Below are 14704 nucleotides of genomic sequence, written 5' to 3' on the forward strand. Positions count from 1 at the left end.
CTCTCTCCTTGGCTTGCAGATGGCATCTTCTTGACTGTATCCTCACATGGTCTTATTAGGGTGTACTCCTCCCTAATGTCTCATTGTGTATCTAGTCAGATTTGATTAGGGGCCCCTCTAATGGCCTCATTTTAACTTAATCACATCTTTAAAGATCCTGCCTCCAAATACAGTCATATTCTGAAGTCTTGGGGGTTGGGACTTCAACATATGAATTTGTGAGTTAGTCCAAAATTTCTGTAACTAATGGTGGTGAGCAAATTTTATTTTGGATTTTTAATGGGCTTCAGTCAATTCAAGGTATGCTTGTGTATCATTAAAGAACACAGTATAGTGGTGGGAGGTAAAACTTTAGCATCAGGCTGCTTGCATTTGAACCCCAGCTTGGCCTGTGAATATGAGCAAGTTACTTAACCATTTTGTGCCTTTGTTTTCTCAGTTGTAAGGGGACTAAATATCATGCCTACCTCACAAAGATGTAGGAGTATTATATGCACTATCTTTGAAAAGGCAAGTTGAAAAATGTGGTACAGAGTATATTCTATAGAAGTATTTGTTAGGGGTACCTGGGTGATGTATTCAATTTGGCATCCGACTCTTGGTCTTGGTTCAGGCCATGATCTCAGGGTCATGGAATTGAGCCCTGAGACAGACTGTGCACTCAGTGAGGAATCTGCTTAAGACTCTCTTTTTCCCTCTCCTTCTGCCCCTCCCTGTTGTGTGTGCTCTCTCTCTTTAAAATAAATAAATAAATCTTTAAAAAATGAAGTATTTGGTAAATAAGTAAACAAATATATAAAAAAATAAATATTGTACTATCAAGTTCTACCACCCCAAAAGACATTCTTTTCATCCTTCACTAAGTTCTGTCTTAAGTAAACAATTCAATGCCACATTTGTTAATGTGAAACATGTGTCACTGTGAAGTTACAAAGTCAAATTTTACATTTTACAAAATCACCAATAATTTGTTTTAAAATAAGAAATGATTGCAAATGATAGAAATAGGAACAAGTCACAAATAGTCTTAATGCCTCCAATTCTTACATTTTATTCCCTGATGAACAGGCCGGTATCACTGCCTTTGATTTCACTTAGATTTACCAAAAAGACATCTAACCATATCTAGTTTTTCCTTTTTCTATCTTTACGGATTTTGATGCACAAAAAAATGAATAACTTGATCAGGGTGAAGTATCTATAATAGCGTGAGAATTCTGCTGTTTCTGTCAGAATTTTGCCTCCAGAGGCAAGTCTGTCTACACTTAATCTTTCCTAGTTCTTTGGTCTTCTGACCAAAGTTTCTTCTGGCTTTTTTAGTAAATGCATCAATGGTCATTCTCTTTTGATGAGAACCAGTTCACGGACAAATCAAATGTATCCTTCTCTCATCTTACGCAACTCTACGAAGAGTCACATAGAAATGGAATCCAGTTCTAAGATATCAAAGAATCACCAAGTTAAAGGAGAAATTGAGCTCTAAGGGATTAACTTCTTATTGAAGGAAAAAAAAAAAAGATACTGAAGTCCAAGGGAAAAATTTCCTTCTTATCATTCCATTTATTACTTTTAGCCTATCTCAGCCCATCTCCTTAAAGGTCTACATGACAAATTGTTTGCAGTAAACATAAAAGTTCAGTATGTGTAGATGTGTGCAAGCACACCCTAATCAGGAATACCTGGGATACCATATAAATACAATTTATTTAACGTGTTGGCTTCCATCTTGCCCTAATTATAAATGAGGTTACTACATGAAAGTAACTTAACCCGTTACCCAAATTTTTATTCCCTGTTCGGTATAAATTCAAGAACATTGCTTTAAAACTAATCTTCTTAATACTGTAAATAGAAGAACATTTGATGCTTACGAAATCAGAATGTTTTGTGACATCCTTTGAAATTGCAGATATTTAACTTAATCCTGCCAAATATAAAGTAGATCTTTGAAATTTCAACCTGAAAAAAGTTGTGCAGTCCCCACATAATTCAAATATACAAAAATTTTACACACATTAAGCATTTTTTTGACAGGGAGCTTATAACCTTGAAAGGCACATTATTCCAGCTAATGAGCAATTCCAAGGGTATATCTTCCATATTAAGCCAAACATGATTGCCCTCTCAGTGCAATTTATTGGTCCTGAATCTGTTCTCTAGAGTCATTCAGGAAATATTAAGTCACCCTTTCACATGGCAGACCTTTAAGCACTAAATATGCTACTTTGCCCTCCTAATTGTACTTCTCCAGAAGGAGTATCAGATGACAGTTAAAGCATATATACAGGCTTTCACTAATGAAAAAGAATCAGAGAGTGTCAGCTTGACGAGCTATCTGTGTCCAATTTGGATCTGTAGGGAAGATTTCAAACCTGAGCCACCTTAATTTAATTAAAATATCCTAAAATATTAGCGAAATAAGCCCCCATTTAAAGTCCTTCAATTCACTTTTAAAGTCAATTCGGTCCTTTAAAAATGTTTAGACTCCTGCATCTCTGCTATAGTGGCTGATTTTTTTTTTTCCTCTAGCTGTCCTCCATATAAATTGATGGGGATAGTACACATACAATATTGTAAAAGCTGATTCCTCTGTTTGGACTGCTGGCCAAGCAATTTTTCCCTATTGAACACTGGCGGCATGATGTTATTTCTTTTATGAATTTCCATTTTTATGAGTTTCCTTTGCAATTTGGCCTGGAAAATGGGAATCCTGGGAAGTCCTAAAGGGTCTAATAACCAGGAGCTCTGGAATTTATCAGGGATAGGAATGATGCTCACTCAAATGCAAGCATTTGTATTATTGTCTTCGTCAAAAATAATAGCACATACTGACAAGTGTTGTTTCTGCCCAGGCAGAGTATGTAAATCTTACACACACAGAATGCTTGGGGGTTATAAATGCATGAAACTTGTGAAATCAAAGCATCTCAGGCAGCCATATACTTAAATTTTAGAGGTAAATTTAAAATATTACTGGCCAACAAACTACTATATTCCTCCTCAATCCCTCTAATAGATGTGCAACTACAGTACACTGAAGATTCACTGTAACATCCATGGGAACAATTTATAAAGTCAACCACCTTTATGAATACCTGGGATAGGTTTACAGTATACTGTTCAATACATTGGTAAAGGAATGAAGTATTTCACAACTAACTTTTCAAGAGAAGTGAGTTAAATAATTTAAAAATCATATTTATTTGGTTTAAATTTAATCTTTTTTTTTCAAAGCACAGATTAATAAATTTTAAGTATGTACAATTCATCTTTAACCAAGAAGTATTTATTTTGGTTTTAATATGTGTATGAAAATATTTTATTTATTCTTTTCTAAATTATTTGTAAAATGTTTTCTAGTTTCAAGAAACTTCTATGCCTTCATCAAGAGGACATTGAGCAGAGAAAATACATTTCTCGACCTGGAGCTCAACAAACCAACTGCTTGATTACCAAGAAAAAAATTATATATCTTGCATTTTTTTTAAAGATTTATTTATTTGACAGAGAGAGATCACAAGTAGGCAGAGAGGCAGGCAGGCAGAGAGAGAGGAGGAAGCAGGCTCTCTGCCCAGCAGAGAGCCCGATGCGGGGCTCGAACCCAGGACCCTGAGATCATGACCTGAGCCGAAGGCAGAGGCCTTAACCTGCTGAGCCAGCCAGGTGCCCCATATATCTTGCATTTTTTAATTGAAGTTTTAGTGTTTGGGGCACCTGGTGGTTCAGATGGTTAAGCATCTGCCTTTGGTTCAGGTCATGATCTCCAGGTCCTGGAATAGAACCCCATGTTGGGCTCCCAGCTCAGTGGGGAATCTGTTTCTCCTTCTCCTTCTGCCCCTGCTTGCACTCTTTCTGTCTCTCTCTCTCTCAAATAAATAATCTTTAAAAAAATAAAAAAATAATGTTTTAGTGTTAATTGACTCTACCAATAATATAGGACCTAAGTGTGATGTTAATGTTATATATCTTAAAGTAAATGTTGATTTTTATTTGAATTTACAAAGGCATACTTTACAGAATAATTAATTTCAGAGATAGACTTCATACTCAGATTACATAGTAGCTCTGCACTATGCAAGTAGTCTAGATACAAATTTTGCAATGATTGTTTACTTTTGAGCAGGACAGGAAGATTTTTTTAAAAGATTTTATTTATTTATTTGAGAGAGAGAGAGAGAGCACAAGCTCTGGGAGAGGCAGAGGGAGAGGAAGGGGGACAAGCAGACTCCCCACTCAGCATGGATCCTGAAGCAAGCCAGATCCCAGGACCCTGAGAACATGACCTGAGCTGAAGTCAGACACTTAACCAATTGAGACACCCACATTACACAATAGTATAAAAGAAATTTGCTGGAAAATGCTTATTTGCTTATGGGACCTACATTTATGGACATTCTAAATGTTGAAGTCCTACAGAGTCAGGATCGATAGCCAATGTCTTTGTCGAGTTTCTCTTTAGACACCCTTTAACCACTCTCATTTGGTAACAATAATGCTTATGAATGAACAGAGTATGTCCCTGCCTTCTACAAAGAATCAGGTATATTCATCAGGACATTTCTAAAATATCAATTATTAACTCTCATGTGACCATGATTTCATTTTACTTACTGAAAATCTTAAATACACCTGACTAGCAGAACATGAATCACTACTGTGTATCTGAGCTGCAAGGGATTTAGGAAAAATCCTTTGTTAGGAAAAAACTTCCTGACTTATAACTCCACAAGGCAAGGTTCAAAATGAGGATTATTTCTAAATATAGACAAGGTGTTTACAGATGTTAGACCACTGCAAATCACAAACATCCATTAGTGCCCTGGTCTTAATATTGCCCAAACATTATTTAATACGTCCACTATGCACACTTCTTCCCTATTTAAACTTCCAAACAACAGCATGGTCTCAGACAAACATAACACAACTACTCTTCATACAAATAAAAAGTGATCACCATTTCTAATAAAGAAGTGAATTCAGTCGCTAAATCTAAGATTCTGAGCCCAAGATTTCTGAGTCATATCCATTCTTTCTACAAAGCTGTCAAAACTGAGTCTTGATGTTTTTAACTTACAGGCAAACTAAAGTTAACCTCTGTGCAATACTATTCAATATAGATACTATATAAAACAGAAGGGGAAATAAAGGGGGTAGATGAAACATTTAGATAAATGAATAGGGAGATGGAAAGAGATATAGACAGATTAGATAGATTGACCAGTAGATAGACAATAACAGATAGGTAATAAGATAGATACCACATTCTTTATTTCTGCAACTGATTAAAAGATCATAGTTGGTATAAAGACTACTTTTTTCAATATATACCTCATGTTCACTTTGCCCTCAACTAGTAGCTCAGTAGGTCAATGTTATTTACCTGGAATGGTTACTCAAAATAAATTTCCTAAGGGATTCCTTGGTTATTTTACATTTATTGTGAAGTTCTTACTATCCATTAACTTTTTCAAAAGTCATGGGACTCCTCAAAGGTATCTCAGAAGATCTTCTGGGTTTATTTCTAATGTTTTTTCCCAGATTAGGTTACCAAGAAGTCTATATACCTTTCACAATCAAAATCAATTACCCAGTCAACACAATAATCTTTGTTTCTCTCTTTATTCCAATAGCAGGAAGTCTGAAATAACTAGGCATACGTTTTAGCTGTCAATTAAATGGAATTGTGTTGTGTCATTGGGTAGTAAAAACTAGCAAATCCCAGAGTTATGAAGGTTTGAATATGTACAGAATCATAAATAGTGCACCTTTTAAATGTTTGACTTAGTACCAATCTTTACATTTTATCAAGTATGCAGTCTTGATTTTGGTTTGCTATCTTGGTATGAAACACTCCAGAAATTTCCATGTAGTTGTTTATACCATCTCATAAGTCAAAGAGCTAATGTGTTTACAGTCAACTGCTGATTATATTTCTTCTAACCATAAATTAGAGATTGAGATCTAATCACAGAATATATTTATAGACCACTTGGACCATTTGGAGGGACACTTGGGCCGAACTCCATATACCAACTGATCCTCCAAAACCTATAAATTACAGTTTTGCACAGTTAAACCAGGAATTGGTGTTAGTTCAGAATCAGTGTCACTAACTGAATATTCCATGTACTTGGCTTTTCTCTTGGCACAATTACCCCAGTTATAGGTTTCTTTGGAGAAAGCCAGCTGGAAGGTTCATAGAATGTTTTTGCAGCATTGTTCAAGATACCTTCATCAAGGTTATTCAAACTGCCCTTTTCCATACTGCATTTTAGAAATTCTCAAGAATCTCTGACTCTTAGATAATGAGACTAGTTAGGCCTCTTTGCATAAAAGAAAAATTCTTAGAGATTTATTTTTATGTTCCGTTTCCTTTGGTGCTAAGTACGAATGCTATTAGTCACAGCCAAGGATCACTGTAGATCAGGTCATTGTGCTTGCCATCCTGGTTCTGAAACCTATTTGCATAACTATACCTATTTTGTAGCGCTGAACAGTAATGGTGGCCAGGTGGGTATAATTACACAAGTACATTTCAGAGCCACAATGACAGAGCCCTCTGCCACCTGAAAGTTCATCATCCCCATTAAAATCATAAAGTCAATTTCAAGGCATCACCTACCAACTGTATCTTTGGCTTACAAAGGACACCAATTCCAGCCTTTCCTCAATGATGCTAACCCTCACTGAAAAGTGTTAATTCCCACTGCCTTGAGGAAGGGGGCATTTTGTTTGCCCTCTGGGAAATGACAAGTAGGTTGTGCATGCAAAGTTTATTCTGAAGTATTCCTATTCCTACAACTCTTTAGGTACCTTCTACACTGTATCGAGCCGTTGTCATCACAACTTTATTTACTAAGTAAAACTCTAGGTAGCCAAAAGCGATTTTCTAAAGTTATTTTATGAAGCTCAGAGTCTCAAAAAGGGGTATAAATCCACTCGGAGGCTAAGCAGTCGGATGTGCCCAAACAATAGGCTGCCAGATTTAGCAAATTAAAATAAAAGCACTAAAACTGAATTTCAGATAAAACAACAGATACTTCTTTTTTTGAAGGAAAATTAACAATATTTGGGGCATACTTATATAAGAAATTATTATTTAGATGAAATTCAAATTTAACAGGGCATGCTGTACTTTAACTGGCAGCCCAACCAAGCACAAGGGGGATTTTCTAATCACAACATATGTCAGTGTTTCTAGGCACCTACAATCAAAATTTAAAGCCAAAACCTCCACTATTGTCTCCCTTGAAGAACCAGATGGATTTTATAATACATTCTTTAGAAGATTTATTCTCTCATATTACTCACTGTTGAATCTGTTTTGTTAGTTTACCTGGTGGTAAAACCCAAGTTATATGCATGAATCCCAGCTCTGCAGGAACCTGGCAATGCAAGTTTTCTGTTTTCTGCCTTGGGAAGATAAGATTCACAAACTGGACAATTACAAAATAGAGAGGGTATTCAAAGGTAAAAGGTAGCTAAACAGATGAATGTCCACTACACCCTACACATAGCAGTTGGAAATGTGAATCTAGGTAAATTAGTTCATTAGGTGCAGTTAGAGTGAGATATTTGTAACACAAATATTTTAAAGCTAAATAATAAGTTGTTTATGTTAAAATAATAATTAAAATATCTCTTTGCTAATTCTCCCACACTGGCAAATTATTCACCATTTGTGGATTGTCAGCTCTCTCCATTTTAGATTATTCAATGAAGAAATATTATACCAACTCACTGAAAATCATTTCCTAATAAAGAACCAATTAAGTCTTTAAATGTGTTATTTTCTTCCAAACGTTCAGACTCTTTTTCTAACTCACTTTATTTTTAGATAAAGAGAATAAATTATATAAATATAGCAAACTCTTGGGCTCTTCTATTTTATCTTTGTAGAGCATATGAATAGCAGCATATATGGAGCCTTTCAAAGCAAGCCTAGAGGGTTTGGCATTTAGGGATTTGAGTCACAACTATTAGCTCACTGTGGTATTACATCGGATTGTTGTGTATCATTCAGACAATTTGTTTCTATAGTATCTTATACCCAAAGTGCTTTTGCTTAGAAATGAAAGTAGAATGTCTTCTAATTATTCCCAAATCAAATATTGGCTTCATGACTGTTTGAGAGATACAATTTGGGCTTAAAATATAACTAGATGTTTAAAAATTAGAAAGTATCTCAGGGTACAACTGTATTTGAAGTAGATAGGGTTATGAAATATTAGGAAAAATATGGAAAGAGGTATGACCACTCAAAGTAGAAATGTAGCCACAGGATAAATTCTCAGAAAACGGATGTATTACTGAGACCAAGTCTTCTCTTTAGGTGTGAGCCACCTATTTATTGCCTGAAACAGAAGTTAGGGAATAATATTGAGACTGCAAAGTACCACTCGGCATAACTTTGGTTATAATTATTAAAACATATATGATGGATAGATTGTTAAAAAAAAAAAAAAGTGCCCTCACTCTTCCCTTGTTGTGCCAACATCTCCTGCAATATGAAGCCATCAAAAGCTGGAGTCCATTTCCCCACCTCATTGAATCCAGGCTGACCTTGGACTTGCTTTGGCAAAAATAACAAAGCTGAAATGACAGTGCTCTTAGACCAAATCCATTAAGAGATATTGCACACTTCTGTTCATTTTCTTGGGTCTGTGCCACCATCATTGAGCAAGCCTGGGCTATCATGCTGGAAAATGAGAGATCATGTAGAGAAGGGTCATCTTAACTGAAATAATTCTAGACCAAACAACCCTTAACTTACCAACCAGCTGACTTGTACAATTATGTGAGTCTCTAAATTTAAGTACACTAGGTTGTTTAATATTTTGTTATGGCTCACTGATTCTGTATATTTTATTTTTTGTCTTTTTTCCCCCCTCTTGTCCATTTTGTAGATACTGTTTCTATGTCTTCAAATTCAATGATATTGTGCAGTGTCTATAATCTCCTCTTGCTACTAGGATATTTTATTTTTCATCTCTAGTAGTTTGATCTGGATCTTTTTATATATTTTGCTTCTTCCCTTAGCATGCTCATGCTTTCCTTTATTTACTTGAACATATGGAATAGATTTAAAATTGCTTTTTTATCATTTCTATTTGAAATTCTATTATTTGTGTCAAGTCTAGTTCTACTTCTATTGACTGATTTTTCTTCTTTTCGTGGGTCATGTTTTCATATTTTTCACGCTTGTTAATTTTATTGAATGCAACTGAGAAGTTTATGTTTTTGGTGTTGGAGGTGTGTATGTCTATTTCATTAAATATTTTGAGGCTTCTTCATTCCATGACGCAGTTAGTTGGGGATAAATTGATCCATTATTTCCAAGCATGCTTTTAGGCTTTCTTAGGCAGTTCCAAAGTAGCATTTAACGAAGAGTGATTTATGTCCAAATACTAAAGCAGTTCCCTTCTGAAATCTCTACCACTGACCCTTTTAGGTCTCTCCCCTCTGGCTGGAACACAAATTGTTCCTGCCCTGTATGATTTTTGTGCCTCATTCTTCCTATATACCCTTCCCTGGTTTCAGGGAGTTTTCTTGAAATACTGGCACTTAATAATATTCAGGTGAAGACTTGAGAAGAACTCTCTTTGGTTCTTTGCTCTTCTTTGTGTGCAGCTCTCTTTCTGGCACTCTGCTCCATTAATTCTAGACAACTCCACAAATTCAGACACTCTCACCTTTACACAAAGGAGGTTTGTGTGTTCTATGTGGGTATGCCCTTCCTATACTCTCACATTGGGTACATGCAGAGCTCACTTCATTTGTTCTCCTTTTTGCAGGGATCGCTGTCTTCTATGGCTTGCTGTTCAATATCCAAAAACTATTATTTCATCTATTTTATAATTTGTTTTGTTTTGTTTTTAAGACATGGGGTTATGTCTGATTTTTTTAATTTTATTTTTTATAAATATATAATATATTTTTATCCCCAGGGGTACAGGTCTGTAAATCGCCAGGTTTACACACTTCACAGCACTCACCATAGCACATACCCTCCCCAATGTCCATAACTCCACCCCCCCAACCCCCCTCCCCCCAGCAACCATCAGTTTGTTTTGTGAGATTAAGAGTCACTTATGGTTTATCTCCCTCCCAATCCCATCTTGCTTCATTTACTCTTCTCCTACCCCCTTAACCCCCCATGTTGCATCTCCTCTCCCTCATATCAGGGAGATCATATGATAATTGTCTTTCTCCGATTGACTTATTTCGCTAAGCATGATACCCTCTAGTTCCATCCACGTCGTCGCAAATGGCAAGATTTCATTTCTTTTGATGGCTGCATAGTATTCCATTGTGTATATATACCACTTCTTCTTTATCCTTTCATCTGTTGATGGACATCTAGGTTCTTTCCATAGTTTGGCTATTATAGACAATGCTGCTATAAACATTCGGGTGCATGTGCCCCTTTGGATCACTACGTTTGTATCTTTAGGGTAAATACCCAGCAGTGTAATTGCTGGGTCATAGGGTAGTTCTATTTTCAACATTTTGAGGAACCTCCATGCTGTTTTCCAGAGTGGTTGAACCAGCTTGCATTCCTACCAACAGCATCCTCGCCAGCATCTGTCATTTCCTGACTTGTTAATTTTAGCCATTCTGACTGGTGTGAGGTGGTATCTCATTGTGGTTTTGATTTGTATTTCCCTGATGCCGAGTGATGTGGAGCACTTTTTCATGTGTCTGTTGGCCATCTGGATGTCTTCTTTGCAGAAATGTCTGTTCATGTCTTCTGCCCATTTCTTGATTGGATTATTTGTTCTTTGGGTGTTGAGTTTGCTAAGTTCTTTATAGATTCTGGACACTAGCCCTTTATCTGATATGTCATTTGCAAATATCTTCTCCCATTCTGTCAGTTGTCTTTTGGTTTTGTGAACTGTTTCCTTTGTTGTGCAAAAGCTTTTGATCTTGATAAAATCCCAATAGTTCATTTTCCCCCTTGCTTCCCTTGCCTTTGGCGATGTTCCTAGGAAGATGTTGCTGCGGCTGAGGTCGAAGAGGTTGCTGCCTGTGTTCTCCTCAAGGATTTTGATGGATTCCATTCTCACATTGAGGTCCTTCATCCATTTGGAGTCTATTTCTGTGTGTGGTGTAAGGAAATGATCCAATTTCATTTTTCTGCGTGTGGCAGTCCAATTTACCCAACACCATTTATTGAAAAGGCTGTCTTTTTTCCATTGGACATTCTTTCCTGCTTTGTCGAAGATTAGTTGACCATAGAGTTGAGGGTCTATTTCTGGGCTCTCTATTCTGTTCCATTGATCTATGTGTCTGTTTTTGTGCCAGTACCATGCTGTCTTGATGATGACAGCTTTGAAGTAGAGCTTGAAGTCCGGGATTGTGATGCCACCAACTTTGGCTTTCTTTTTCAATATTCCTTTGGCTATTCGTGGTCTTTTCTGGTTCCATATAAATTTTAGGATTATTTGTTCCATTTCTTTGAAAAAAATGGATGGTACTTTGATAGGAATTGCATTAAATGTGTAGATTGCTTTAGGTAGGATAGACATTTTCACAATATTTATTCTTCCAATCCAGGAGCATGGAACATTTTTCCATTTCTTTGTGTCTTCCTCAATTTCTTTCATGAGTACTTTATAGTTTTCGGAGTATAGATTCTTAGCCTCTTTGGTTAGGTTTATTCCTAGGTATCTTATAGTTTTGGGTGCAATTGTAAATGGGATTGACTCCTTAATTTCTCTTTCTTCTGTCTTCTTGTTGGTGTAGAGAAATGCAACTGATTTCTGTGCATTGATTTTATATCCTGACACTTTACTGAATTCCTGTACAACTTCTAGCAGTTTTGGAGTGGAGCCTTTTGGGTTTTCCATATACAGTATCATATCATCTGTGAAGAATGATAGTTTGACTTCTTCTTTGCCGATTTGGATGCCTTTAATTTCTTTTTGTTGTCTGATTGCTGAGGCTAGGACTTCTAGTACTATGTTGAATAGCAGTGGTGATAACGGACATCCCTGCCGTGTTCCTGACCTTAGAGGAAAAGCTTTCAGTTTTTCTCCATTGAGAATGATATCTGTGATGGGTTTTTCATGGATGGCTTTGATAATATTGAGGTATGTGCCCTCTATCCCTACACTTTGAAGAGTTTTGATCAGGAAGGGATGCTGTACTTTGTCAAATGCTTTTTCAGCATCTATGGAGAGTATCATATGGTTCCTGTTCTTTCTCTTATTAATGTGTTTTATCACATTGATTGATTTGTGGATGTTGAACCAACCTCGCAGCCCTGGAATAAATCCCACTTGGTCGTGGTGAATAATCCTTTTAATGTACTGTTGAATCTTATTGGCTAGTATTTTGGTGAGAATTTGTTCATCAAGGATATTGGTCTGTAGTTCTCTTTTTTGATGGGATCCTTGTCTGGTTTTGGGATTAAGGTGATGCTGGCCTCATAAAATGAGTTTGGAAGTTTTCCTTCCATTTCTATTTTTTGGAACAGTTTCAGGAGAATAGGAATTAGTTCTTCTTTAAATGTTTGCTAGAATTCCCCCGGGAAGCCATCTGGCCCTGGGCTTTTGTTTGTTTGGAGATTTTTGATGACTGTTTCAATCTCCTTACTGGTTATGGGTCTGTTCAGGCTTTCTATTTCTTCCTGGTTCAGTTGTGGTAGTTTATATGTCTCTAGGAATGCATCCATTTCTTCCAGATTGTCAAATTTGTTGGCATAGTGTTGCTCATAGTATGTTCTTATGATTGTCTGTATTTCTTTGGTGTTAGTTGTGATCTCTCCTCTTTCATTCATGATTTTATTTATTTGGGTCTTTTATCTTTTCTTTTTGATAAGTCTGGCCAGGGGTTTATCAACCTTATTAATTCTTTCAAAGAACCAGCTCCTAGTTTTGTTGATTTGTTCTATTGTTTTTTTGGTTTCTATTTCATTGATTTCTGCTCTGATCTTTATGATTTCTCTTCTCCTGCTGGGTTTAGGGTTTCTTTCTTGTTCTTTCTCCAGCTCCTTTAGGTGTAGGGTTAGGTTTTGCACCTGAGACCTTTCTTGTTTCTTGAGAAAGGCTTGTACCGCTATATATTTTCCTCTCAGGACTGCCTTTGTTGTGTCCCACAGATTTTGAACCGTTGTATTTTCATTATCATTTTTTTCCATGAATTTTTTTAATTCTTCTTTAATTTCCTGGTTGACCCATTCATTCTTTAGAAGGATGCTGTTTAGTCTCCATGTATTTGGGTTCTTTCCAAATTTCCTCTTGATTGAGTTCTAGCTTCAGAGCATTGTGGTCTGAAAATATGCAGGGAATGATCCCAATCTTTTGATACCGGTTGAGACCTGATTTAGGACCGAGGATGTGATCTATTCTGGAGACTGTTCCATGGGCACTAGAGAAGAATGTGTATTCTGTTGCTTTGGGATGAAAAGTTCTGAATAGATCTGTGATATCCATCTAGTCCAGTGTGTCATTTAAGGCCTTTATTTCCTTGTTGATCTTTTGCTTGGATGATCTGTCCATTTCAGTGAGGGTAGTGTTAAAGTCCCCTACTATTATTGTATTATTGTCGATGTGTTTCTTTGATTTTGTTATTAATTGGCTTATATAGGTGGCTGCTCCCACGTTAGGGGCATAGATATTTAAAATTGTTAGATCTTCTTGTTGGACAGATCCTTTCAGTATGATATAGTGTCCTTCCTCATCTCTTATTATAGTCTTTGGCTTAAAATCTAATTGATCTGATATAAGGATTGCCACTCCTGCTTTCCCCTGATGTCCATTAGCATGGTAAATTCTTTTCCACCCCCTCACTTTAAATCTGAAGGTGTCTTCGGGTTTAAAATGAGTTTCTTGTAGGCAACATATAGATGGGTTTTGTTTTTTTATCCATTCTGATACCCTGTGTCTTTTGATTGGGGCATTTAGCCCATTAACATGCAGGGTAACTATTGAGAGATATGAATTTAGTGCCATTGTATTGCCTGTAAGGTGACTGCTATTGTATATTGTTTCTGTTCCTTTCTGATCTACTACTTTTAGGCTCTCTCTTTGCTTAGAGGACCACTTTCAATATTTCCTGTAGAGCTGGTTTGGTGTTTGCAAATTCTTTCATTTTTTTTGTTTGTCCTGGAAGCTTTTAATCTCTCTTTCTATTTTCAATGATAGCCTAGCTGGATATAGTATTCTTGGCTGCATGTTTTTCTCGTTTAGTGCTCTGAATATATCATGCCAGCTCTTTCTGTCCTGCCAGGTCTCTGTGGATAAGTCTGCTGCCAATCTAATATTATTACCATTGTATGTTACAGACTTCTTTTCCTGGGCTGCTTTCAGGATTTTCTCTTTGTCACTAAGACTTGTAAATTTTACTATTAGGTGATGGGGTGTGGACCTATTCTTATTGATTTTGAGGGGGGTTCTCTGCACCTCCTGGATTTTGATGCTTGTTCCCTTTGCCATATTGGGGAAATTCTCTCCAATAATTCTCTCCAATATACCTTCTGCTCCCCTCTCTCTTTCTTCTTCTTCTGGAATCCTAATTATTCTAATGTTGTTTCGTCTTATGGTGTCACTTCTCTCTCGAATTCTGCCCTCGTGGTCCAGTAGCTGTTTGTCCCTCTTTTGCTCAGCTTCTTTATTCTCTGTCATTTGGTCTTCTATATCGCTAATTCTTTCTTCTGCCTCATTTATCCTAGCAGTGAGAGCCTCCATTTTTGATTGCACCT

Source organism: Lontra canadensis, unplaced genomic scaffold (genome assembly GCF_010015895.1).
Source record: "Lontra canadensis isolate GAN:19392208 unplaced genomic scaffold, GSC_riverotter_1.0 scaffold1, whole genome shotgun sequence".
NCBI classification, from domain to species: domain Eukaryota; kingdom Metazoa; phylum Chordata; class Mammalia; order Carnivora; family Mustelidae; genus Lontra; species Lontra canadensis.